At 36.8% G+C, this 26804-nt stretch overlaps 1 protein-coding gene and 1 pseudogene across 1 annotated transcript in view; both read left to right on the top strand.

Annotated features, from left to right (window-relative positions):
- The window catches only part of SLC9A9 (solute carrier family 9 member A9), a 582779-nt gene that overhangs the window by 315344 nt on the left and 240631 nt on the right, over positions 1-26804 (top strand). The window lies entirely within an intron of this gene.
- Positions 14073-15386, top strand: LOC134809606 (hsc70-interacting protein-like; annotated as a pseudogene).

Genomic DNA, 26804 nt, shown 5'->3' with positions numbered 1-26804 from the left:
GTTGTCAAGCTTTTTGATAACAGGACCTCTTTACACTTCTAGAAACTATTGAGGCCCCAAAGAGTTTTTGTTTGTATGAATTATATCCAGTAGTGTGCTGGAGCCAGCTAGAACCAGCTATCTACACCAGGTTCAGTGGTAGCTTGAAATCTGCCATCGTGGGAATATTTACATCATGGAATCAGCTTGCACTACAAATCAGGGCTCTCCCTGTCCCCCCAGAGAGCCAGTTGTTAAACATCTAGCAGCATACCACTGATTACATGTATCAATGTTTATCATATTAGACACTTAAAATGAGGATTTTAGAAATATTTAGTAATTTATTTTAAAATAATGATAAATCCATTGCATGTTAACATAAATCACACTTTCTATTTTTGCAAATTTCTTTTATTTCTGGTTTAATGGAAGGCAGCTGGATTCTCAGATTTGCTTCTGCATTCAATCCGTTGTGATTATCACGCATTATGTAGCCTCTGGAAACCTCCATTGTATCCTCAGGATAGAATGAGAATCAAAGGATGTCTTAGTAACAGTCTGAAAATCATGTTAACTTCATGAACTACCTGTAAGAGTCTCAGGGAGTCCCAGAGGTCAATAAGTCATACTTTGAGAACTGTCCCTACACATAAGTTTATTTCTGTTTACTTTTTACCTTATTTTTTTGTTTTTAGCTTTTTAAACTTACTATGTCATAGGCCATGATATTGATCTCTTTCATTAAAATGAGATTCATACATGTTAAATAACAATTACCTAGATTATTTGGTCTTATTTTTCCTAATGTTTCTCTTAATTTACACCCACATATTGTATTATACAACAAGAAAGAGGAAATGAGAAGGAACTCAGTGAAGATTTGTGTAGACTGCCTTCTTCCTAAAGGTTTTTAAGACAAACTTCCTATACATTATGTCTTATTTGATTTAGTGCTGCTTCCAGCAGGAAGATGTACTCTGTGATGGCTCACGGTTTTAGCTTCTTCTCTACCTCATGTGAATCTCTATCTCCAAAGACATGAAAAGATGCCCTACCACTGTTTTGAGATGAACTCAAATAAATAAAATTCAGCTGTATTCACCAGGGTCTCTAGAGGCTTATAAATGAAGATCAGGATAAAGGAAATTTGGGGATGTGGTTTGCTTTCCTTGCCGGGGGAGCATTTGAAATCTCAAGAGCTAAGTAAGGCCAAAATGCTCAAGCGGAGGCATGAGTTGATGTATCAAATTCACTCATAAATGGGGATAATGATAGCTTCTATTTCATGGCACCAGAATCTATAAAAGTACTCACCAAATAGCTGTTGTTGAATGAATAGTGTTGTAAAGATTAAATTAGTTTTCATGCATTAGTTTTTACAAAATGTTTGTGGCTCATAATGAGCACTATATGCATGTTAGGTTTTGTTTCAGTTATTTTGTTGTGTTTTTTCTGAGTGCTGGAATTAGGACTCATAATTATATCTCGCAGTTCAAGCTTCTTATCTATAATGGGATTATTTTATTCTATGAACTAAAACATAAAATGCTAAAAGGAGATAAGTTGACAGAGGCAAATCCTGAATCACATTATGGCAATTTTTCAATGAATTCAGTTAGAGTAGCCACCAATATGACACTGGTTAAATCAGAAACTCCCATCTTGACAGAACAGTGAGAAGCCAGATCCAACCCTTATCCAGTTGTCTGATTTTGTCTCCTTTTTCTTCATGTTGCAAAAACTATTTGAATAGTGTTGTTGGTTTTTTTTGTTTGTTTGTTTGTTTTGTTTTTTTTTCAGATTTCTGATGGACTTGAGATAATGCATGCACACTTTTCCATTTGGTCAAAGTTTTTCCTTACTAACTGTATTAGTCTGTTTTCACGCTGCTGATAAAGACATACCCAACACTGGGTAATTTATAATAAAGGAAAAGAGGTTTAATGGACTCACAGCTCTGCGTGGCTAGGGAGGCCTCACAATCATGGCAGAAGGCAAAAGGCAAGTCTTACACTGTGGCAAGCAGGAGAGAGAATGATAGCCAAGCGAAAGGGGTTTCCCTTTATAAAACCATCAGCTCTCGTGAGACTTATTCACTACCAGGAGAACAGTATGGGGGAAACAGCCCCCATGATTCAATTCTCTCTCACCGGGTCCCCCCCACAATATGTGGGAATCATGGGAGCTTCAATACAAGATGAGATTTGTGTGGGGACACAGCCAAACTCTATCACTAACTTAGTAATTATCACTTGAATATTTTATTAGGCATGATAATTCATTTGCTTATAGCCACTTGTTAGCCACAGCCCTCTAAACTCAAAGCCAGGTATCCCTTTCCTTCCCTCAGTACAGTGCATGCTACAACGTCAATAGCTTCAAGAAGCCAAACCTAAAACTGGATGGTAGGCTGCTTTCCCAGGGTTCTAATAACAGGTGGTGCACGGGTTAGACTCCCGGCAAGCACAACCCCAGTTTCCTCATTCTCATTCTTCCGTCCTAGAGTCATAGGAGTGGCTTCTGTTCTGCTCATCTGAAATTCAGAAACAAAATAGGGCACTCCTTTGATAGACTTTTTATTTGCTAAATTTACTGGAAATACAGCATCAGATACAGTGTCCAATCTTCCTAGTCTTCCATTTTTCAATTCTTCTCTTTTCGGTGTACATATCAATGACTTTATAAAATATGAATAAGTACTATATACATTTATATAAATGTAAAACATTTAACAACATACTCTGGTATCTAACTCTCTCCCTAGAAGCCAGTAATCATTGATGGGTTACTGAGTCCTTGGAATTGAAAACTATGACTTCTATTCTCTTCCCTTTGTTACAGTTCTTCTCAAGTTTTCTTGAGTAAAAATCCCTGCTCTCATGTGTTCAATTCACCTGGTATATAAAACCATCCAACAAAACAGTGTTGAATCCTTCCAAAATCCACTGGCAAATACTTTCATGGGATGACATTCCCTAAACAAAACTTCATAATGCCCTTGTTTTATCCACACCCCTAGAGAGGATTACATATCAAAGAATTAAAAATGTTTTAATAGAACTCAGGCCAAAATGCTTCAGATGAATTAAGAAACCCTCTGGGTCTTTTCCAAAAGCCAAAGTGAACTTGGACTTTTTCTCTCTCCAGTGTTTTTATAAAAACGTTTTAAAAGTTGAATTTGTGTTTTCTTAGCTATCTTAGTATTGCGGTTCTGATCATAAGATGCTGACTTCCTCCCAGAGGGGCATTTCCCACTCTGAAATTAGCTGCTGCATTTTTTGCTTGAGAGGCTTGACTGCGTCTCTACCCTCAAGCACCTTAGCTCACCCCGCTGTTGTTGGCACAGGGTAACTCACCCTCCTCATCTGCAGCTCTGTCTCCTCCCACATGGCACCGGCGCTGTCCCTCTCATCTGTAAGATACACATGTTCTCCTTTAGACTTATTTCCTTCTGTTTAGAGTTAATGCTCTTGATGGCTTCACATTTCCACTATTTCATATTGTTGGTTCTCTTAACTTATAAGTCATGAAGATCAATCAAAGTAAAGATAATAAACTCCTGACCTATCAGATAGTCTGATGCCTGGCACACAGTAAGTGCTTAAGACATATTTGTCACACTTTTTTTTTTTTTTTTTTTTTTTACTTTTGAGCTAGAAGGACAAAAATACCCAGGCATGAGTTAATGTATAGAAGGTGGCTTATTCTCCTTTGCCTTCTTCTAGGACTTTTTACTTGATCAGACCATATGAAATTGCTGCTATTTGATAGTTTAGACCTTATAGAAAAGGTAATTTTGTGTGATTCAGCTGTTTTCATGGTGCTAAGCAGCTTGATGTTCTGTTTGCAAAGAGTTCCCACCCTCACAGAGTTGTTCATAGGGTTATAGGGTGACCAACTACTACTGGGATATAGGACTTTCAGTGCTAAAACGGGAAAAGATCACAGCAAACTTAGATTTGTTGATCACCCACTTATCACACTGCAGTCAAATTCTGCTTTCTGTACTTTCTTATTTCCTAAACGTGTAAAGGAAAAAATTTCCAAAATCATCATAATACTAGGTAAGATTTATTGAGGGCCTATCATGTACAGACGACTGAGGTAATTGGTTTAATCTTTCCAATAATTCTGAATTCTTCTAATAATTCTTAATTCCAACAATAATTCTTACCTCCATTTTGCTGGCCGCTAAAAGGAGGCACAGAAAAGCAAAGTAACCTGACTGAGGTCACAGAGCCTACAGTGGTGGAGCAAAGAGCTGAACACAGGAATCTGAGCCCAAAATAAGTCTAAAAGAGGGATATCCAGTTTTCTCTACATTGAGTAACTGTCATTCCTGCAAAGCCTGCCTATGGAAGTGGTTCCTGGAGGAAAAGACATAGAAATGATTTTCTCCATTTCTCTCTGGCTTTCAGTGTTCTTCCTTCTCCTCCAACTCCTACTCTCCAAAGATCTACTTTCAGTTACAGCCAATTAGCCTTGGCTGTACCACGATCCAGCCTAGCCTGGTGACAATGCCTCTTACCTTGTTCCAAGTGCACACTACCCAGTTCTTGACATCAAGTGCCATGCTCTGTCCTACTAATCCTGCCCCTTACCTCTACCTGGACCACTGCTTCCTGCAAAGCAGTCTTCTCTGTGGTCCTCATAGCCCTTTGGTTGTGCCCCACTGCTGAGGCACTGAGGGAAGAAGGGTTAAACATTGGGAGGGATGAGGACCTATTGCTAAGTCTTGAAGAGTCTGGAGTCTTGAATGTGGTGCTAAGCAGTTTGGCTTTTCTTCGGTAGACAGGAAGGAACCAACCAAGATTTACAAGCAATGGCATGAGCACATCTGTGTTTTAGAAAGAAAAAATATAAGACGGACTGAAGCAGGGAATCTATAGGAATATCTTCATTGTATGAGACCTGACAAATTTTGACACAATGCCACTAAGCACATACTATGTGGCACAAAGACAACTAGTCAAGTAAGTGAAAAAACAAACTCAACCTAATGAAGTTCCTTCAACCTTGTGCTACTGTTATCTAATTTTTACTCTCCTGAACCATTAGAAAATTCTAATAACAAAAAACACAAGTTGTCAAGTTTTGTCACGTGTCAATAAAACACTTTAACCATATTAGAGGTACTGTGCTTCAATATGACTGATGTGTTCAGTTAAAATGCTGAAGTTTATGAATCTTACCATAAAGCTTGAAGAAGAACAGTGGAGATACATTACATGCTATCTGTGAAAAATGGTAAAAATAAAAAGCTAAAATGAAAATATTGAATCTTTGAGAGAGAAATGCAGGCACCGAAATGTGCTATCATCTCATCACTATTCTCTATAGGCTTGTGGATTAGACAAGTCGTATATGTCTAAAACTGCATAGAGGGTGTTTCAGAACTAGAGATGTAAAAAACTTACTTTAAAATAAGAATAGAGCTCTCCAGTAAACCTAATCATTCTCACAGGGCAGATCGGCTTTAAACGAATGTCACACTTATCTATATATAGTCCACAGTTCCCCAGGGGTGCCCAAGCCCCTTACCCCACAAGAAGCTTGATATATATTTCAACACACAGAATAACATATACTTTGCCCTAAGACTTCCTTTTATGCTTGCTAACTTCAGGATCCTCACAATGGCTGCAAACTCCTAATATTTCAAAGACTGTCTACATTAATATCTTTCAAAGCCTCAAACCCTGGCAAGGAACAAAAATTGTTTTTGAATCGGCTTCAAGAATTAATATTAGAGAATAGGAGGTTTTTCCTCTCAGCAAATTGAAGTTGAATAAATTGTTCTCTGTCTCCTTAAAATGGAATTGGTTGCTCGAGGTGAGCTCTGCTGTGAGGAGGCAGGATGCAGCAGCACTGTGAAGGATGATGGCAGGGATAATGTGCGGGGCAGGAGGGGGCCTTTCTTCTCTTAAATTAGGGGCAGGTCTGTTTCTTTAAACCTGGCATAGATGCTAAAATGTAGGAAGTAAGTATATTAGCTTGGAGTTGCATTAAAAATAGCTGGAATTGCTGGGCTATTACCACCTCTTTTCTTGTGTTACCAAATGCCCACAAAGCAGCCTGCCCCTAAGCATTCCTGGGCAGCCATTCATGTCCTCATGGCTGTGACACACATGAATTGAAACTTCCATGTGCAGAGACGCAGATGGCTCCCTTCTTTGGAAGGAGAAAACAAACCCTCAAGACTTCCTTTTGGTGCTTTTAGGCATCTGCTTTGCCCACTATCTTCCCCAAACAAGAAGATGTGACTGTGGTTTGAGGGTTTAGCTTCCCCTGTGGATTTAAAAGACCCAGACATCACAGCCACTGGCCAAAAGGTTTCAATGATGGCTTTGATTTAGTTATATCTTTCTGTTTATAAAAATGACAGTACTGCATAGTATATTCATAAATGTAAAACAGAGTAATAAGACTCAAGGACAATTCTGTTGCCTAAAGGCAACCACTGTAACTGCTAATATTTTGACATTTTTTTCCTTTCAGTCTTTTGTAGCTATTTCATTTATCAAGAATAAACTGTATATGTACAATTTTGTATCCTGCACTGTCTGCTTGACAGTTATAACTAAGAATTTCCCCATTAATTTTAATTTCTCTTTTTTCTTTTGTCATTATTGGTCAAATAAATGTAACTAGATATCATTTACTTTTCTTCTCTCACATCCTGTGGATTTTGATTATTTCATTCTTTCCTGTTTACGCATACATTTAAATCAGATTCCACAAAAACTCACTGACATTATCTAAGTGAAGGGGCATGTTTGAAAGGGACAACATGTTCCTTGGTACTCACAGACTCAGAAATATGCTGCAAGGTTGTGATGACATTTGAATGCTATTTCCAGAGTAAATGATGAAATACTTCCCCAGGAGACACATGGAGCGAAGGGCAGCTTGTGGGATGATTGGGAAGATGAGACTCATATGCTACCTCCACTTTCTAGAGAAAGTATCAGTCACTAGGCTGACAGAGCCAGATTAGAGTCTACACTTGCCACTTAGTTGCTGTGTGATCTTGAATATGTCACTTAACTTTCCTAAGCCACAGAGGCTTCATCTACAAAATGGATCAGATAGCATCTACCTCACACAGGGATATCGTTTGGCATATAATCAATGCTTACAGAAGCTTTGTCCTCACTGTTCACAATGAGGTATTTTCATAGTTGATCTGTATTAATGTAAATGATAATTTATTTTAGAAAGAGAAATAACATTTAACATAAGTCTAAAAAAGATAAGAACTAGTTCTTAAATTAACTTCATCCTCCTTTGGTTAGCATTTTTTGCATAGGTAACCCATATTTTGCCTAGGCTTGCTATTTCTTTTGACATCTATATAGCATTCAATATGTTTTGTTCATTGTCTTAGTCTATTTTTCATTGCAATAACAGAATACTTGAGACTGAATAATTTATAAGGGAAAGACTTTTTTAGCTCATGATTCTAGAGGCTGGGAGGGCCAAGATCAGGCAGTCATCTTTGGCTAGCTTCTGATGTGGGCTTCATGCTATCGCATCGTAACATGGCAGAAAAGCAGAAGGAGAAATAGACATGTACAAAGAGGCAAAACAGGAGAGGCAGGCTCACTTTATTACAAACTATTCTCATGAGAACTAACCCAGTCTTGAAAAACAGACATTAATCCATTTTAATCACTTCGTAAAGTCACTACCTTTCAACACTGTCTCACTGGGAACCAAGTCTCAACATAAGTTTTAGTGGGGACAAACCATATTCAAATCATAGCTTCATCTTGATAGAGATGTATACTCTTAAGAAATCTAACTAAACAAATTAGTCATAATGATAGGGGCTCTGGAAAGTCTGAATGATTTAGTGTAGATTAAATTATAGGGCCTCATTTCAAAAAAAATATGCATAAGCTGATTTTAGTACTGTCAAACATTTTCAAAATGGCCATTGACCTATAAAAAAGAAAATGTAGTCACGACACAATCTCCTCTGTTTATTAAAGCTGATCTGTTTCTCTCTCTGCATATTCTCTATTCTCATCTCTCCCTGGCCATATTCACTGACCATCTTGCCCTCAGCTTGACAGAGACAACTGAGGCCATCAGTTGGATAAAAAGTCTATTAACCTTGATCTCCCATCTCAGTTCAGCCTCTATCCCTCTCCTCTTCTATCTCAGCAGGGTCTTGGGTCTCAGTGAGTTGGGTCATCCTTTCCATCCCCCACCCCTCATATTTGTTTCTTCAGGCTCTTAGATCTCTCTTAGTTTTTTTTTTTTTTTTTTATCTTCAGTGTAGCATTTTTCATTGTAGATAATAGGAGCATTCTTCAAAACCCCTCTCTTCACTTGGTTTCTCTGAAACACCCAGCCCTTTCTTGATCTTCCTTCTACATTCTGGTCTTCCTTTCTCAGTCTTCTATCTGACCTGCTAAGGCATTAAAGTCTACATTCAGAAAGGACCACAGAATCCTGTTCTTTCAGCATGTCAGAAAATAACAGTACCATTAGATATCATTGTTTGACTTAGGTGGAAGAGACATTTATATTCAACTCTTTCTTCGTTTTATATAGCTTATATGGCAGAATTAAAAATAAATATATTTACCATCAATATTTTATTACATTTTTATTGCCTACTTACCTTAGGTATAGAGAATATTCACAATGTTGTCATGATTTATTGTCTTCCAACAATTATTAATTGGGAATCCCTATGGGCTGGACATTAAGAGGATTATGGAAAAATATAATGATAATGATTACCCTTCATCGATCCTTTCATGTTTGCCAGAAAGGGAAATATATAACAAGTTTGCACAGTAGGTATTAAATTCTCCAATTTTACATAAAATAACGTTGGGACTTCAAGTTCACAAGTTCACACAGCATGCAACCGAAGAGCTGGGATTCACGCTGTGTCTTCCCACCTCAACACTTTCTTTATATGACTTAACACTAAGTATAAGAGATCTTAACAGGTACAAGTTATGAGGAGGAGTGATTACTATGATTAGCTTGGAGTTTTGATAAAACTAATTATATAATTGTTTTTACTTATTGATTTTTTCTGAAATTAATAAAAATATGAAGTTCTTCAGGGTTTTGGAGTATTGTAAAAGAAAAAAGCTATTTCTATACAGATTTTTCATTTCAATGTACAAGTTGATTTCTTCCTGCCTTATAAAATCATATACTTTGAAAGCAAAGCTAAGCATTGTTTTGTAATAATAATAATAATAATTCATTTGAAAAAGTTCAATGCTGGCCTTTTGTTAGTCACTCCCAAGACCAATGGACTAGGAATTTTTATATGATTCTGGAGGTGCTAAAGCTCTCTCTCCCTGACAGCTCATTAGTTATTGACATTTTCTCTTTTTCTCCCCATGGGATTCTGGGACTGGAAGAGACCTTGTTATATAGTCCCCATATGAAAATAAGCAATGACCTGGGACCCAAATGAAATCACGAAGGCCTAATGAGAATCAGGAGGTGCATGTAATGAGAGGCAGGCAGTGGGCCTAATGAGATACTTAGCAGACTCTGTCTCTTCTTTCTATTAACCTTTCTCTCTTTTTCAGGGTAATGATTTAGGGTGTGTTTTATTGGAATTTTTAGCATATTTCCTCTTACAGTTTTTTATATTTTTATAGTTTTCTAGTGTACTGATTATAATGGCATGAGGTGGCAAGGTTGTCTTAGTATAGGTAGATACAAGGGCTGATGTTAAGGTGAAAAGGGAAGCCTTTAGTAGGTCTGGCTGTTTTCCTGACACCTTGAAAATGCCCAGTCTTTTGTGATCTTGGAAGCTGGTTTATTTATATTTGGTGGGAATATAAATGCTACAGATCTTGCTCCTAGACAGGGAAGATGAGATGATAGGGGATGCCAAGTGACAACTCATATAAAGTGATAGTATGTTGTGAAGGTGCAGTCTGTGACAGTTTCTAGAATCAATGGAAAAAGAGCTGGGACCAACTAAATGCCTGTCATGAGTATAGGAAGGAGAAGTTGTGGTGGCCATATTAGGTTTTGGGCATTTCTGTGTAAAAAGACCATAAATCCTTGAAGGCAAGAATTGTATATCTTGGCACAAGGTAGTCAACTAATATTTAGAAATAAATAGGGATTGAATTAAAGGGATACAAATAATGGTTTTAAACTCTTTTCAAGTCTGATTTTTGGGATATATTTGTTGGTAAATAGTTCTTAAATGTGAGCAACTGTATCTACAATATCTCAGAAAGTATTGGTGTGTTTTAGATGGAGAAAGATGTATTCCTAAGAAATTTAAACCTCAAGTTTGACTATGAGGTTTGTGGTTTAAGTTTATATTGCTATGAGGTCGAGAGACACAAACTGAAAAATCAATTTAAAACATAATCTTAGGTTGGACGTACTCTTGGAACAACTGGCTAAAACAGTCAAAAAGCATCTTTGGAAGACCACAGTCTCAGCCAAGAGCACAAAGATGTCACCTTCACTACAGCCCCACCAACACGAGCTCACAATCCAAAATCTAAAATCTGCAAGGAAACAAATCATTGAGAGACAGCAGAGTGGCAAACAACAGAATTAGACCTCAAGATTTTTATATAATATAATAACTAAAGATTATAAAGTTTGTATATATATACTTAAAGAAATGAAAGATGAAAACAAAAACATAAGAAATGAATTATTAAAATAAAGAGCAAACAGATTGAAGGAATTTGAGTACTTATAAGGGGTATTAAGAGTAATCCACCCAAGGAAAATACATGTATCATAATAGAATATATAACTTTCTACGCAGAGGAGACATAAGAAAGAAAAAATTAATCAATACAAAAGAAGGCAGGAAATGGAAACAGCAACAAATATAAAAGTATAGAAAAAGGCAGAGTAATTTGAAAGCATGTGGTAGAAATAAATTCAAATATATCAATAGTAAACAAAATTGTAAATGAATTAAGCTCATACATCAAAAGGGAAACACTGTCAGATTTTACTTTTCAAACTTGTTATTTAATTATACATGAAGAAAAGTGCATATATGTATGGAACTTATTGAATTCTTACAAACTGAACTCAACTGTATAACCAGCATCCAGATCACAAAGTATAACATTACCAGCCTCCTAGAAGCCCCCTTCATGCCCCTTTTAGTGACCCCTTCCTTCTCCCTGAAAAAGGGTAGCTGCTGTCTTGACTCAATAAGTATAGATTAGTTTTCATTTATTTACCTAGATTTGATTAAAGATTTAAATATGAAAAACAAAAATCATAAATTGTTTAGAAGACAGTTTTTATCATTTTAGTTTGGAAAGAATTCTAAAGCACAAAACATTATAAAAGATTGGTCAATTTGATTACCTTAAAATAAAGAACTTTTGCTCATCAGTTATTTTAATTTAAATAATTAAAGAATATAAAATGATATAAATTCTAGTCACAAACAGGAGAAAAATTTGCCATTTGACATATGACTATCAAAGGATCAGTGTCCAGAATAAAGAATTACTTCAGTTCCATAGGAGATAAGCTACCCATTAATTTAAAAATCAGCAAAATAAATGAGCACGTGTTTCATAGGAGAGGAAATCTTAACGGCCATCAGTGTATCATAAAATGTTCAACATCAGTGGTCCTGTGGGGAGTTCAAATTAAACCACAACTACTAGATTAGGAAAAATGAAATATACAGTACAAGGTTAAGAGCACAGACTGGAGTCAGACTAGCTGGGTTCAGATCCCTGATCCATATACTAGTTTTGTGCTCTTGGGAAAGTCACTGCACTTCTTTGGGCTTTTGTTTTCTCATCTGTAAAGTGAGGCTAATGATTCTTCCTACCTCATGGAATTATTGGGATAATTAAATGAGTTATGTGTTTGTGTGTAAAGTATTATAACAGGACCTGGCATGTTATAAGATCTATTTTTTAACTATCTTTATCAGTTTGGACTGCTATAACAGAATACCACTGGGTAGTTTAAACAACAGTTATGTCTTACATTTCTATACTCTAAATCCAAGATCCAAGTGCTGGTAGATTTGTATCTGGTGAGTATTCACTTCCTGGTTTGCAGGTGGCTACCTTGTTGCTGTATCCTCTCATGATGGACAGAGGACAGGTCTCTCTCTCTCAAGTCTATTCTTATTAGGACACTAATCTCATAATAAGGGCTTTGTCTCATGATCTCATTCAAACTTAATTACTTCCTCCCACAAATGAATACCATCACAGTAGGGATTAGTGAGTGCTTCAACATATGAATTTCAGGGAGACACAAACATCAGTCCATAGCACTATATTAGCAATTATGACTATGGGATGCCCTTGGATGACTTCTGTTTTCTATCTATACTCATTTCCTAGATGATCTGATTTAGACTCATGAATTTAAATACCACTTATTTACTGATAGTTTCCAAATATACATCTCCAGCCTGGAGTCTTCTCCTAATCTGTAGTCTTGCATATCCATTTGCCTTCTATATCTATTATGCATCTTAAACTTCACACATCCAAAATTGCCTCCCCCTTTCCTCCCTATTCACTCACCCAAAAGCCTATTCAAGCATTAACTTCCTCATTAGGAGCAATTCTATTCTTCTATTTGTTCAGGCCAAAAATGCAGATGTCTTATTTGATTTATTTCTCTTACATCCCAACTTTGGTCCTTCAAAAAATCCTCTCACCTCTCTCTACTTTCAAAATATATACAGAATTGTGTCTCTTCTCACTAGCCCCATTGCCCCCATGCTGGTCCAGGCCACTAACATCTTCCACTTGGACTATGACAATAACCTTCTAACCAGCCTTTCTACTTCAGCCCTGACCCTCTCTAGGCCTATCTTAATAGAGTAGCTAGAATGATGGTGTTAAAGCATTATCAGATCATGTCCCTTTATTCCTCAAAACCCTCTAGTGCCTTCTCTTCTTCCAAACTAAAAGCCAGAATCATCGTTAAGTCTTGTACATTCCTAGATCACCTGGTTCCTGATTCCCACACTTATCTCCTCTTCTTCCATTCTACTTCTTGCTCCAACCTTTCTAGGTTCCTTGATGTTTCTCAGGGTCTTTATCTTGCTCTTCACTATAACTAGAGTGTCCCTCTTCCAAATGTCCACCTGGCTTGCTCTCTCACTGTTTTATTTTTTTAGGGAAAGAAAAAGCCAAATAAGCCTCCTTTCAGTGATACCTTTGTTGTACACTACCTAAAATTTCAACACCTACCTCAACATTTTATCTCCCTTTATGCTTTCTTTTTCTACCTTAGCTCTTGTAACTATCTAATATACTAGATGTTTAAGTTATTTGTCTTGTTTATTGGCTCTTCCTCATAATTTATGTTCCAAAAAGGCAGGTTTTCTTGTCAGTTTTGTTCACTACTGCATCTCCAGCACCTACAACAGTAGCTGGCACACAGTAGGTCCTCAGTTGCTTTTTGTTGGATGAATAAATAAATCAACAAATGTCAAGTTTGGGCAAGGATGTGGAGCAGCTGGAACATTTGTTTACATACTACAGGTAGAAATGTTGTTGTGACACAGGAATTCCACCCCTAGTAAATACCATCTAGTTAAGCGCTTCCTATGCACATCAGGAGACAAGTACAAGAATAGTCAAAGTTCCACTGTTCCACTGTTTGTTATAGCAAAGAACTGGACACAACCAAAATGTCCATCAACAACAGAATAGATGTGTGGAAACACATTTCCACTTATTTATATCATATAGCAAGGAAAATGAGTTAATCATAACTATAGCCAAACCATGTGGGTGAATTTCAAGAACTAAATTTTGAGCAATATATGCAGCATTATTTCACTTACGTAAATTTGAAAAACAAAAAACCAAATAATACATTTTTCTGTGATACTAAGATATGCAATAAAAGTATAGTGAAAAGCAAGGTAATCAGGGACACAAAATTTAGGACAGTAATTACTTCAGCGGTGGACATGATGGGATGGAATCCCAGAGGAGTAAAGAGCAATTCTGAAATATAAAGGTCATGTTATTTCTCTTTGACTGTATGAGGAGCATATAGATATTTGTTGTATGTTTTTATATTTCACAGTTATAAACATTCCATAATATCTACTCAATAGATAACAAATAATATTACACAAAAATCTAAAGAAAGTAGTTAAAGAGCCCTTTCTGCGTGGTCATGCTGAGCCAGCGCCTGGGCCTGGAACTGGGCTGCAGCCCCTGAGCTTCGCCCACCACCTCCCTACCATGGACCCCCGCAAAGTGAACAAGCTTCGGGCCTTTGTGAAAATGTGTAAGGAGGATCCGAGCGTTCTGCACACCGAGGAAATGCACTTCCTGAGGGAGTGGGTGGAGAGCATGGGAGGTAAAGTACCACCTGCTACTCAGAAAGCTAAATCAGAAGAAAATACCAAGGAAGAAAAACCTGACAGTAAGAAGGTGGAGGAAGACTTAAAGGCAGAAGAACCATCAGGTGAAGAAAGTGATCTAGAAATTGATAAAGAAGGTGTGATTGAACCAGACACTGATGCTCCTTAAGAAATGGGAGATGAAAATGCGGAGATAACGGAGGAGATCATGGATCAGGCAAATGATAAAAAAGTGGCTGCTATTGAAGCCCTAAACGATGGTGAACTCCAGAAAGCCATTGACTTATTCACAGATGCCATCAAGCTGAATCCTTGCTTGGCCATTTTGTATGCCAAGAGGGCCAGTGTCTTCGTCAAATTACAGAAGCCAAGTGCTGCCATCCAAGACTGTGACAGAGCCATTGAAATAAATCCTGATTCAGCTCAGCCTTACAAGTGGCGGGCGAAAGCACACAGACTTCTAGGCCACTGGGAAGAAGCAGCCCATGAACTTGCCCTTGCCTGTAAATTGGATTATGATGAAGATGCTAGTGCAATGCTGAAAGAAGTTCAACCTAGGGCACAGAAAATTGGAGAACATCGGAGAAAGTATGAGCGAAAACGTGAAGAGTGAGAGATCAAAGAAAGAATAGAACGAGTTAAGAAGGCTCGAGAAGAGCATGAGAGAGCCCAGAGGGAGGAAGAAGCCAGACGACAGTCAGGAGCACAGTATGGCTCTTTTCCAAGTGGCTTTCCTGGGAGAATGCCTGGTAATTTTCCTGGAGGAATGCCTGGAATGGGAGGGGGCATGCCTGGAATGGCCGGAATGCCTGGACTCAATGAAATTCTTAGTGATCCAGAGGTTCTTGCCGCCATGCAGGATCCAGAAGTTATGGTGGCCTTCCAGGATGTGGCTCAGAACCCAGCAAGTATGTCAAAATACCAGAGCAACTCAAAGGCTATGAATCTCATCAGTAAATTGTCAGCCAAATTTGGAGGTCAAGCGTAATGCCCTTCTGATAAATAAAGCCCTTGCTGAAGGAAAAAAAAAAATAGTTAAAGAAATTGACATGCTATTTATTAAACAAGAATTTCAATTACTCAATAAACAGAAATTGCTCAAACTCACTATTAATCAGGGACTACAAATTAAAATGATTATAAGATAATATTCATAGGACTGAAAAAAATTTTAAGTTGCTCAGATTAGGAATTGGTAAGGTTTTAGGAAAGCAGATATTCTAACACACTACCCAAGAAGATGAAAAATTATATACTCATTTAAAGGACAATTTTGTAGTATCTATTAAAAGTAATCCTGTACAAACCTATGACCAGCAAATTTACTCTCAGCATATTTTCAGAATGATACCTATTTTAAAACACATGAAAATACACTACTACTTTAATAAATATACCTCTCTCAATAAAAATATTTTACATAGGGTAGGAGAGGCAGGAAGCAAAGAAGGGTAATCAAAGGAGACTCTGTCATCAGTAGTGCTCTAATTTTAAAAGCAGATTTATGTATTTGCTTGATTGTAATTAATTTTATAAAATAAATATGATAAAACCTGCATACCCGAATTTTCCAGATGCAGCTAATTACATGTAGCATTTAATTGAAATTAAGGCATTTATAGCCTTTAATGTTTATGTTAAAAGGCACAAGAGACTTAAATTTAATGAGTTAAGATACCAGTGTGAGAGGTTAGAAAAAGAACATACAGAACAAATCCAAAGAATGCAGAATTTAGCAAAAAATAAAGATGAAAGCTGAAATAAAAAGAAATAGATAAGAAAACTGAAACAAAGAGGATTAACCAAGTCAAAAGTTGTTTCATTGAAAAGACAAATAAAATAGACAATTTTGATAAGTCAGAGAGAGAGAGCAAAAATAAGCAATGCTATAAGAGAAGAGCATGACTGGAGGTGCTGTGGAGATTAAAAAGTAAGAACATGTCGTGTACAATTTATGCAAATACATCAGAAAACTTAAATGGACAATTTCCTAGAAATGTATAACTGACTATCTGAAGGAAGAAAAAAACCCTAAATAGCCCTGCAATCATTCAAGAAATTGAGTCAGTAGCTAAAAATCCATTCACCCAAAAACACAAGGCCCAGAATTTTTCCTAGGTGAGTTCTACCTAACTTTCAAGGAATAGATCACTCCAATTTTATACAAACCGTGAAAGAGAAAAGACAAAAGAGAAATGCACCTCAAATGATTTCATGAGGCTAGGATAATACTCCAGAAATGAAAATCAGTTTATGTGAGTAACAAAAATGAAAAATATATGCCAATTTCGTAAACAGAGATATAAAGGTTGTAAACAATCAACAAGCCAAATTCATCAATGTAAAAAAATACATATGACTAACCTGCATTTATCCCAGGAATATAAGAATAATATTAGAAAATTGTGAGCATAGTTTACTACATTAACAAATGAAGAGAAAATAATCTCTCAGTAGATGCAGAAAACGCATTTAATAGAAAACATTCAAGACATATTAATTTAAAAATGTTTGGCAAGGTATAAAAGGGAAGAACTTCCTCTGTGTGATACAGTATCTAGTGGGAAAAAAACTGTAGAAACATTGTATATGCTGGTGAGCCTTCGGAAGTGTAATGCCTTTTGTAGACAGTCATACTTCATTTTATTGTGCTTCTCTTTATTGTGCTTTACAGATACTGCAATTTTTACAAATTGAAATTTTGTGGCAACCTTGCTTGGAGCAAGCCTCTCTGCCTCATCTTTCCAGCAGCACGTGCTCATTTTATGTCTCTGTGTCACCTTTTGGTAATTCTCACACTATCTTAAGTTTTTTTATTATATGTGTTATCATGAGCTGTCATCCACAACCTTTGATGTCACTATTGTAATTATTTAGGGGCATTATGAACCATGTTCATATAAGATGGCAAACTTAATAGTTGTCTGTGTTTTGATTGCTCCACCAACTGGTCATTCCGCCATCTCTCTTGCTCCTCTCTGGCCTCCCTATTCACAACAACACTGAAATTAGGCTAACCAATCACCTTAAAATAGCCTCTAAGTGTTTAAGTGAAAGGAAGAGTTGCACATGTCTGGGTTGAAATCAAAGGCTAGAAATGATTAAGCTTAGTGAGGAAGGCATGTCAAAAGGCAGGACAGGCCGAAAGCTAGGCCTCTTGCACCAAACAGCCAATTTATTGATGCAAAGGAAAAGTTTTCTAAATAAATTTAAAATGCTACCCCAGTGAACACACAAATGATAACAAAAAAAAGCAAAACAGTCTTACTGCTGATATAGAGAAAGTTTTAGTGGTCTGGATAGAGGATAAAACCAGCTACAACATTCCCTTAAGCCAAAAGCCTAATGCAGAGCAAGACCCTCCCCTCAATTCTGCGAAGGCTAAGAAGCAAGAAAGCTGCGGAGAAAAAGATTGAAGCTAGCAAGGTTTGTTCATGACGTTTGAAGAAAGAAGCTGTCTCCATAACATAAAAGTGCAAGGTGAAGCAGCAAGTGCTGATGCAGAAGCTGTAGCAAGTTATCCAGAGGATCTAGCTAATTGATGAAGGTGGCTACACTGAACAACAGATTTCCAGTGTAAATAAAACAGCCTCTACTGAACAAAAATGCCATGTAGGACTTTCATAGCTGGAGAGAAGTCAATGCCTGGTTTGAAAGTTTCAAAAGACAGGCTGACCTTCTTGTTAGGGATTAATGTAGCTGTTTACTTAAGTTGAAGACAATGCTTATTTGCTATTCTGAAAATCCTAGAGCCCTTAAGAATTATGCTAAATCTACTCTGCCTGCCCTATATATGGACCAACAAAGCCTGGATGACAGCACATCTGTTTACAGCATGGTTTCTTTGAAGAAACCGCCATTGAGATCTACTGCTCAGAAAAAAAAAAAAAAGGTTCCTTTCAAAATATTGCTGCTCTTTTTAAGGATGAGTTCATGTCCTTTGTAGGGACATGGATGAAGCTGGAAACCATCATTCTCAGCAAACTATTGCAAGGACAAAAAACCAAACGCCGCATGTTCTCACTCATAGGTGGGAATTGAACAATGAGAACACTTGGACACAGGAAGGGGAACGTCACACACCAGGGCCTGTCGTGGGGTAGGGGGAGCGGGGAGGGATAGCATTAGGAGATATACCTAATGTAAATGACATTAGGTATATCAGTTAATGGGTGCAGCACACCAACATGGCACATGTATACATATGTAACAAACCTGCACGTTGTGCACATATACCCTAGAACTTAAAGTATAATAAATAAAACATAAATTAAAAAAATTGCTGCTCATTGACAATGCACCTGGTCACCCAAGAGCTCTGATAGCTATGTGCAAAGAGGTGAATGTTGTTTTCATGCCTGCTAACAAATATCCATTCTGCAGCCCATGGATCAAGGAGTAATTTTGACTTTCTTATTTAAGAAATACATATTGTAAGGCTATAGCTGCCATGGAAAGTGATTCCTCTGATGGATCTGGGCAAGTATATCTAAAACCTTCTGGATAGGATTCACCATTCTAAATGCTATTAAGAACATTTGTGATTTATGAAAGGAGGTCAAAATATCAACATTAACAGGGGTTTGGAAGAAGTTGATTCCAACCCTCATGGATGATTTTGAGGGATACAAGACTTCAGTGGGGGAAGTAACTTCGAATGTGGTAGGAATAGCAAGAGAACTAGAATTAAAAACAGTCTGAATTGCTGCAATCTCATGATAAAACTTGAACAGATGAGTTGTTTCTTATGGATGAGCAAGGAAAGTGGCTTCTTGAGATGGATTTTCAAGAAATTCCATCGTGAAGATGCTGTGAACATTGTTGAAATGACAACAAAAGATTTAGAATATCACATAAACTTGGTTGATAAAGCAGCCGCAGAGTTTGAGAGGATTGACTCTAATTTGGAAAGAAGTTCTATTGTGGGTAAAATTCTATCAAATAGCATCACATGCTACAGAAAAATCTTTTATAAAAGGAGAGTCATTCAATTTAGCAAACTTCATTGTTGCCTTATTTTTAGAAGTTGCCAAAGCCACCCCAGCCTTCAGCAACCACCAGCCTTATCAGTCAGGAGCCATTAACATCTAGGTTAAGACCCTCCACCAGGAAAAAGATTATGATTCACTGAAGGCTCAGGTGATTGTTAGCATTTTTTAGTAATAAAGCATTTTTAATGAAGACATGTACATTTCTTTTGTTTGTTTTGTTTTGTTTGTTTTTTGAGACAGAGTCTTGCTCTGTCACCCAGGCTGGAGTACAGTGGCACGGTCTTGGCTCACTGTAACCTCTGCCTCCCAGGTTCAAGCAATTCTCTGCCTCAGCCTTCCGAGTAGCTGGGATTACAGGCACCCACCACCACGACCAGCTAATTTTTGTATTTTTAGTAGAGACGGGGGTTTCACCATCTTGGCCAGGCTGGTCTTGAACTCCTGACCTCATGATCCACCCACCTTGGCCTCCCAAAGTGCTGGGATTACAGGCGTGAGCCACCGCACCCAGCCATGTACATTGTTTTTTAGACATAATGGTATTGTACACTTAATAGACTACAGTATCATGTAAGCATAACTTTTATATACACTGTGAAACCAAAAATTGTGTGTGACTCATTTTATTGCTATATTTGCTTTATTGCAGTGGTCTGGAACCAAACCCACAATATCTCCTGTAGTATGCCTGTAGTTTAAGTATTCTCTTTTTGATATATGTTTTGGTGGTTTTCCACCCTTTTCATTTTAAGTAGTTAACATCCTAAACGTAAATCTATGTCTACTTGTTACATTATTTCCTTAGGATAAATTCTAGTAAGTGTAATTGCTCAGTTCAAGGTTTTAGATCCTATAACGTTTTATTACATATTCCTAATCTCCGTGCAGGATGATTATACAAACTTTCAGTGCCACCAAGCAATTCCTGAGAGTTGCCTTTTATTAATTTTATTCATTCAGCAGATATTTATGGAGCATTATGATATGCTAAGTTCTCCGCTGTGAGTTGAGGTTCAGTGACAAACACAACAAATATGGTTGGTGCTCTTGCTGAGCTTACAGACAAGTTTTTGGGCTATCCATACATGTTGTTTGAGAAATTGCCTGTTTTGTGACTTTACCCTTTTTTTGGAGTATTCAGTTTGATTTACCACAAGGTGAAATTCCAGGGTATTCAGCATCTGAAGTATAAGGCATATAAGAAATGATATGTCTTTGGGTAGAATGACTATTATTTTCTAGACCAAATATAGAACAAATGGTGGAAAGACACAATTATGTATAGATGCAGATAAAAGACCAAAGTGTCTGAAAATAGGTCAGTCCCAAGAAATCTGAAATGAATGATTTCTTCATCCAAGGAAAGGAGGGTGTGCCACTTCACAGACAGGCTGAGGGCTTAGGCCACAGACTACATCATACCCCGAGTTATGCCTGGACAAGGTCCTCCAGTATTGCTGGAGTAAAACATTGTTGAGTTAATACTGCACAAGTGGTCTGCCTCTTGGGCCACTGAGCCTTGGCTTAGTACTCCTAACACGGGCTGTAATTTGACTCAAATTAAACCGAGCATATTTCCCTGTAGAGAACACCTCAATACCATTTATCATTCTCAATCAGCAATTCCAACTTCAAAAAAGAATACAAAAATCAGTGCTGACGAGATAGCAAATAGCTTCAGCTGCTGGCTCCTTCCTCCCCAATTAAACCTGGAGGGACTGCATAATTGAGGGGAAGCTGGGAGCTGAAGAAGTAATAATTAACTAGGAGAACACCTGGAAAGGCCAAGGTTGTCTTAAAGGTCGTGGGGGGCAAGGGAAAGGATGGCCATAGCTTGGACAGTAGCCAGAAACAGAAGTAGGAAGAGAGGTTCAGGCAAAGATTTTAACTTCTGCCTTCCCCTCTTTACCTCACTGTTTTGGGGTGATCATCCGCCCACCCCCACTGCACCAGCCCAAGGCATCCATTGTGGTGTCTGGGGCCAAACAACTTGATGAAAGTGCGAGAATTGCCCGTGGGCATTCTTTTCTCGATCTTCTGCACCCCCAAATTCTCTGGGCTAATGGAAGATGGAGGATCTGAAGAAATCGTGTCTTTTCAGTGTTGCTTCATTCTAAAGATTTAAAGGCAAATTCCTGACAGGAATTTCTTGGAGAAGTGAACAGGCAGACGTTGATGGTCAAAAATTTGGTTGTGTTAAAGCTTTTCTCCAACCTGGAGCTTACCCTTTTCCTTCTGAAAATTACTGAGGGGATATTCCAGTGTGTATATGGGCCTTTCCCCACATACCTTGCCTAACAAATTTGACCCCAGGAAAATGTGACTCACAGGCCAAAACAGCAAGATGTTCAATGCATACAACCAGTAGAAAACAGACCAAAAGCTGAACATAGAACATAAACATGAAGCAAAATTACTGGAACATATGGACCAAGAATTTAAAATGGGCATAATTAGTATCCTTAAAGAGATAAAGGAGAACGTTAGTAATATGAAGCAGGTACAAGAAGACGTAATAAGAGTCGGATGAAAAAATTAAATTTGAAATTTTTTCAAATTTAATTTGAAAATTTTTCAATATTTTTCAAAAATTGAAGTAGAGAAATAATAGACACTCAGAGCCTAGGTGCATTGGAACCAGCTAATTAATGGAAAAGTCATCTAAAGCAAAGAATCATTCTATAAAATGACACAAATATCTCAGGTATTTAATTTTCACTTATAAATTATATATTAATTTTCCAATCTTTTAATAAAGACAATGTTTTTTCTTTGAATATTACAGTTCTGAGTTGCCTTTCTTTCACAAAGTACACCACAAATATATCAACCAGAATTTCTAGTTTTTCTATTGCTTTAGTTTTGAGATTAATGACATTGGCAAATATAAGAATCTGTCTGTATTTGGATATACATTTTTGCAACATTTTACAATTGTCCTTCTCACTACTAATTTAGTAATATTTTCTAAGCAACTTAATTTTATCAAGTCTTTCTGCATATTTAACTTAGTTTTTTAAAAAAACATCAACTTTCTTTCATATCCACGTTTAATCTATACAAATTATGCAATTACAAATATCAATTTAAAGTAGACAAAAACAAATTTTGGAACAAACATGGCTCTTGTTAAGCATAAAATTCATGTGGTGGAAGCAGAAGTTACCTGGGCACACTGGAGAGCAACTTACTAAGCGTCAGCATTTAGTGTGTAGAGGACATTAGACAGTATGTTTTACAGAACAAATAGGGGATTAATCTAGAGAGTGGAGACTAAGAGCTTCTAGCACATATCTATAGTACAGTCTTTCTCCATATATATGTATATAATTTTTTTGCAGATAAACTAATTTTTGAAAATCATCATAAATACACATATACAAGAGCACTTTCTCAGGGATCTTTGTAGGGTAACTTTGAAGCACCTAAGCAGATTAGAACAAAAACAAAATTGACCCCAAACCACAGAAATAAGTCAGAGCTAAAGCTCTCATTCAGAGCTGTTTTATGTATACATGGTCTTTATATGAAATATAACTTTATTCCTTGGATGCAAAGAGAAATACACTCTTACACTGTAATAATTTATAATTTTTGGCATTTTGCCTATATTCTCAAGGGTGTGCAGTAGCTTCAGCACAGAGGCTTTACAGAGGGGAACTTTATAAATCTCATCAAAAGAAAGCTCAAAAAACTTAATCGGTGTAAAATAAGAATTTTCTGGAGTTTAATATAAAATTGACAATCTACAGTCAGTATATGTTAACTATCCATTACAAAGGAACAAGTTAAGCAAACATAATTTTCATCAGCTATTGATTTATTTATAGCCATGCCTTTATAAAAATTATCTGATAGTCTATTCTCCAATTGAATGACATTATCCAAATGTCATATATTTTTTGTCTTTCATTTTCATTGATTTCTCTGATTTATAAAGCCTCTTTTACACTCTCCAACTTCTTATCATGTCCCAAAGAATCAATGTTCTACTCTAAGCTTCAAGCTTTCTATTGCATGCCTTTCCATAGTCCACTCTGCCATAGATCAGAAATTGAATTCAAAGTCATCTGCCTAATGACAATGAGTTTTAACTGTTTGTTGTAGCTTTTTATTTTCTTTGTTAGTTAAATCAAGTAAACTTATAACCACCTGTAGAACAAAAATTAAGAGTTTTAATATCACTGTTTACATATAGTATAAAGTTGAGTGCTATGTCCTCCATTTATTACATTAAAAATCTTTCTGAAATACTCAAGAAAAGCATCTGTGCCTCTTCACCTTCTAAATTGTAAAATATTTACTTTTATATCTTACCCAAAAGATGACCCAAAAGCGAAAGGAAAAGTTGAGCAATGAATTTGGTCAAGTTAAATAGTAAATCAGTTTAATTAGTCCTCGTTTCTTTTTCCTCATAAATTGGAGATGGGGGAAATGTGGTAAAAGAAATTTTTCTGAGAAGTTCTGATTACTGTTGTACCATTACAGTAGAATATATAAAACTACCGAATTCAGAAAGTTTTTTAAAGGAATCTCAATATACACTAACATAATGAAAATGTTTATTGAGAATAACATAACATAAAACAAGTAAGCTCTTGAAATCTTCGAGCTGGTTATGAAACTAAGTGTTATTTCAGACAGGTGCAGCACTGGCAGTGACAAAGCCTGCTTGAATGAATACTGGTTTGATTCTAGTGTTTTGTGTTTGTCCTGATGATCTAATGCATTCCACTGTGTAATGGCCGATCATGAAACATCACTGAATAATGTTCTCAATCCTACGTATTTTAGTTTGCAATACTTTTATCAAGGGATTGGGTTGGCTTGAAGAGATCAAACACATCTCTAGATATCTGGGACTTAATATTCTGTTTGTTGCTAGCAGTAAATGTTAATTTAGAAAGAGCACATGGTTCTCATAGTGGATGGAGTGGAGTATCCTCAGTCATGTGTTAAACAGTTGTTACTCATCTGACTGGCAATGGCTAGGATTTTGGTATTCAATTCAGACACCTTAAAAAAACATAATTAGAAATCTTTCCTTTTTTCATGTGTTGCTATGGACTGCATGTTTGTATCCCCCATGTTGAAACCTAACCCCCAATTTAATGGTATTTGGAGTTGGGGCCTTTGGGAGATAATTAGGTCATGAGGGTGGAGCCCTCACTAGTGGGATTCATGCCATTATTAGAAGAGACGTGAGAGCTTGCTTGCTCATTCTCTCTGCTCTCCAGCATATGAAGATACAACCAAAGAGCCATCTGCAAACTAGGAAATGGGCTCTCAACACCAGATCTGCAGCCACCTTAATGTTGGACTACCTAACCTCCAGAACTGTGATAAATGGGTGTTTGTTGTTTAAGCCACCCAGTCTATGGTATATTTATTATAGAAGCCAGAACTAAGACATGTATTCTTCATACTCCCACCTAAGAGTTTAGCATAGGCTAATTACAAAGACAAAAAGATACACAAGTAATGCTTAACACCTAGAGTGAACATTTATGTAAACTATGGGCTTTGGCTAATAATGATACTTCAACATAGATTCATTAATTGTAACAAATGCACAACTCTAATGAGGGATATTAATAATGAGAGAGGCTGGGCCGGGCGCAGTGGCTCATGCCTGTAATCCTAGCACTTTGGGAGGCCGAGGCAGGCAGATCACGAGGTCAGGAGTTTGAGACCATCCTGGCTAACATGGTGAAACCCCGTTTCTGCTAAAAATACAACAAATTACCCGGGCGCTGTGGCGGGCACCTGTAGTCCCAGCTACTCGGGAGGCTAAGGCAGGAGAATGGCGTGAACCCAGGAGGCAGAGCTTGCAGTGAGCAGAGATCGTGCCACTGCACTCCAGCCTGGGCGACTGAGTGAGACTGTATCTCAAAAAATAAAAATAAAAATAATAATAATGATAATAATAATGACAGAGGCTGTACGTGCGTCGGGATAGGAGGTATATGGGGTATCTCTGTACCTTCCTTTCAATTTTGCTATGAACCTAAAATTGCTCTAAAAAATAAAATCTTAAGATAATATGCACAAGATGAATAAGGAAGGAGGTCAGCAATAGCTAAATAAAAAAAAAGTTAAATAAAAGGGACTGTTAACCTTTGAAAAATGTGATACTGTGTGAATTTTCCATACCAGTACCTAATATTAATATCAATGTTTTTCTTGGCTTATTCATTAAGGGATTTTTTAAAGACACGATTTTAATTTCTGCACAGAAAATATATTGTTTCAACTAGGCAATTTTCTTTAGTTAGTACTTATTGGCAAAACCACAGAGAAACTAATTGTGTTATTCTACAACTTTTGTTCTTTCAAAGGACCAGTACTATTAGATTTACTGAGAAAATCTTTTGGAGGACACTTGTTTGAATGTAACCAGCATTACATTCAAATAAGTGTCCTCCAAAAGAGTCCCACAGCCTTTGCAGATATTCTAGACTCAAGGCCTCATATGTCAGCCACAAACTCACAGAAGCAAAATGTTTACTTTCAAAACTAATAAGACTGTTGAATGAAAAGTGGCAGTTGCTGCCTAAACTGTGGAATTGCCTACTGCTGCAACTATTCTGATAAAAATCCCCTCTCTGCTGTTAGAGCCAAGCAATATAAAATAAAATGATACCCTATGTGACTCATTTTTCTGTGAACCAAAGAAATAGGAGAAGTGGTTGAAAGTAATAGCCAAATTTTAGCTGAACATAAGGAAGGATTTCTAACAGTTATATAGGTCCAAAAATGCCATTCACTTCCTTAGGAAGTAGTGTGGTTTCTGCCTTTGGCAATATTCAGTTCCAGGTTGAGCAGCCCCTCAACAAGCATATAGGAGCAATCAGGCATTGGATGGATGTTTGGACTATATACATTACAAAGTAATTCTACTCTTGAAGTCTTATGGTTTAAATTCTGTGTGCATATGTGTACCTGTGTTTAAATTCATCAAAATGGATCTAAGGTCAATCTATTTCATGACCAATATCTCTGAGCAGTATCATGATAAGTACTCTATCAAGGTGCCAACATGAGAAGCTATTCTTAACTTAATGTATATTAACTTAAATGCAACCTTACAAAATCCTGCAATGACTTTTACTTTAATAGCAAAAATTTTTTTTAAAGGGAAGAGTCCAAAGTGGAAAACTTCCAGAAATATGAATACTATTATCAGTATTTACTGGCTAAAGTAATTAAGCAAATTCAGAGAAAATGGCCTTCCCCTTAAGTTATAAGCTTGAGGGTTTCAGGAAATCTAGCTACAGTATTTATTCAGTATTTATTCAGTTTAATGAAGCTCAATTCCTTGTAGCTGTAACTACATTTATATCCTATATTAACTTTACTTACTTAATGATGCCTATTCATCTTCCTAAAATGTGTTTTGTTGTGTTTTTATAGGCTGTGCTTTTGAAATTCTCATGTTTTTAAAAAGCAAGATTAAGTTTAAAAGAAGACAATGAAATATACGAGACAGGAGA

Source organism: Pan troglodytes, chromosome 2, assembly GCF_028858775.2.
Source record: "Pan troglodytes isolate AG18354 chromosome 2, NHGRI_mPanTro3-v2.0_pri, whole genome shotgun sequence".
In the NCBI taxonomy this organism is placed as follows: domain Eukaryota; kingdom Metazoa; phylum Chordata; class Mammalia; order Primates; family Hominidae; genus Pan; species Pan troglodytes.
Note: the sequence above shows the minus strand (reverse complement) of the source record. Positions and strands in the feature narration are given on the sequence as shown.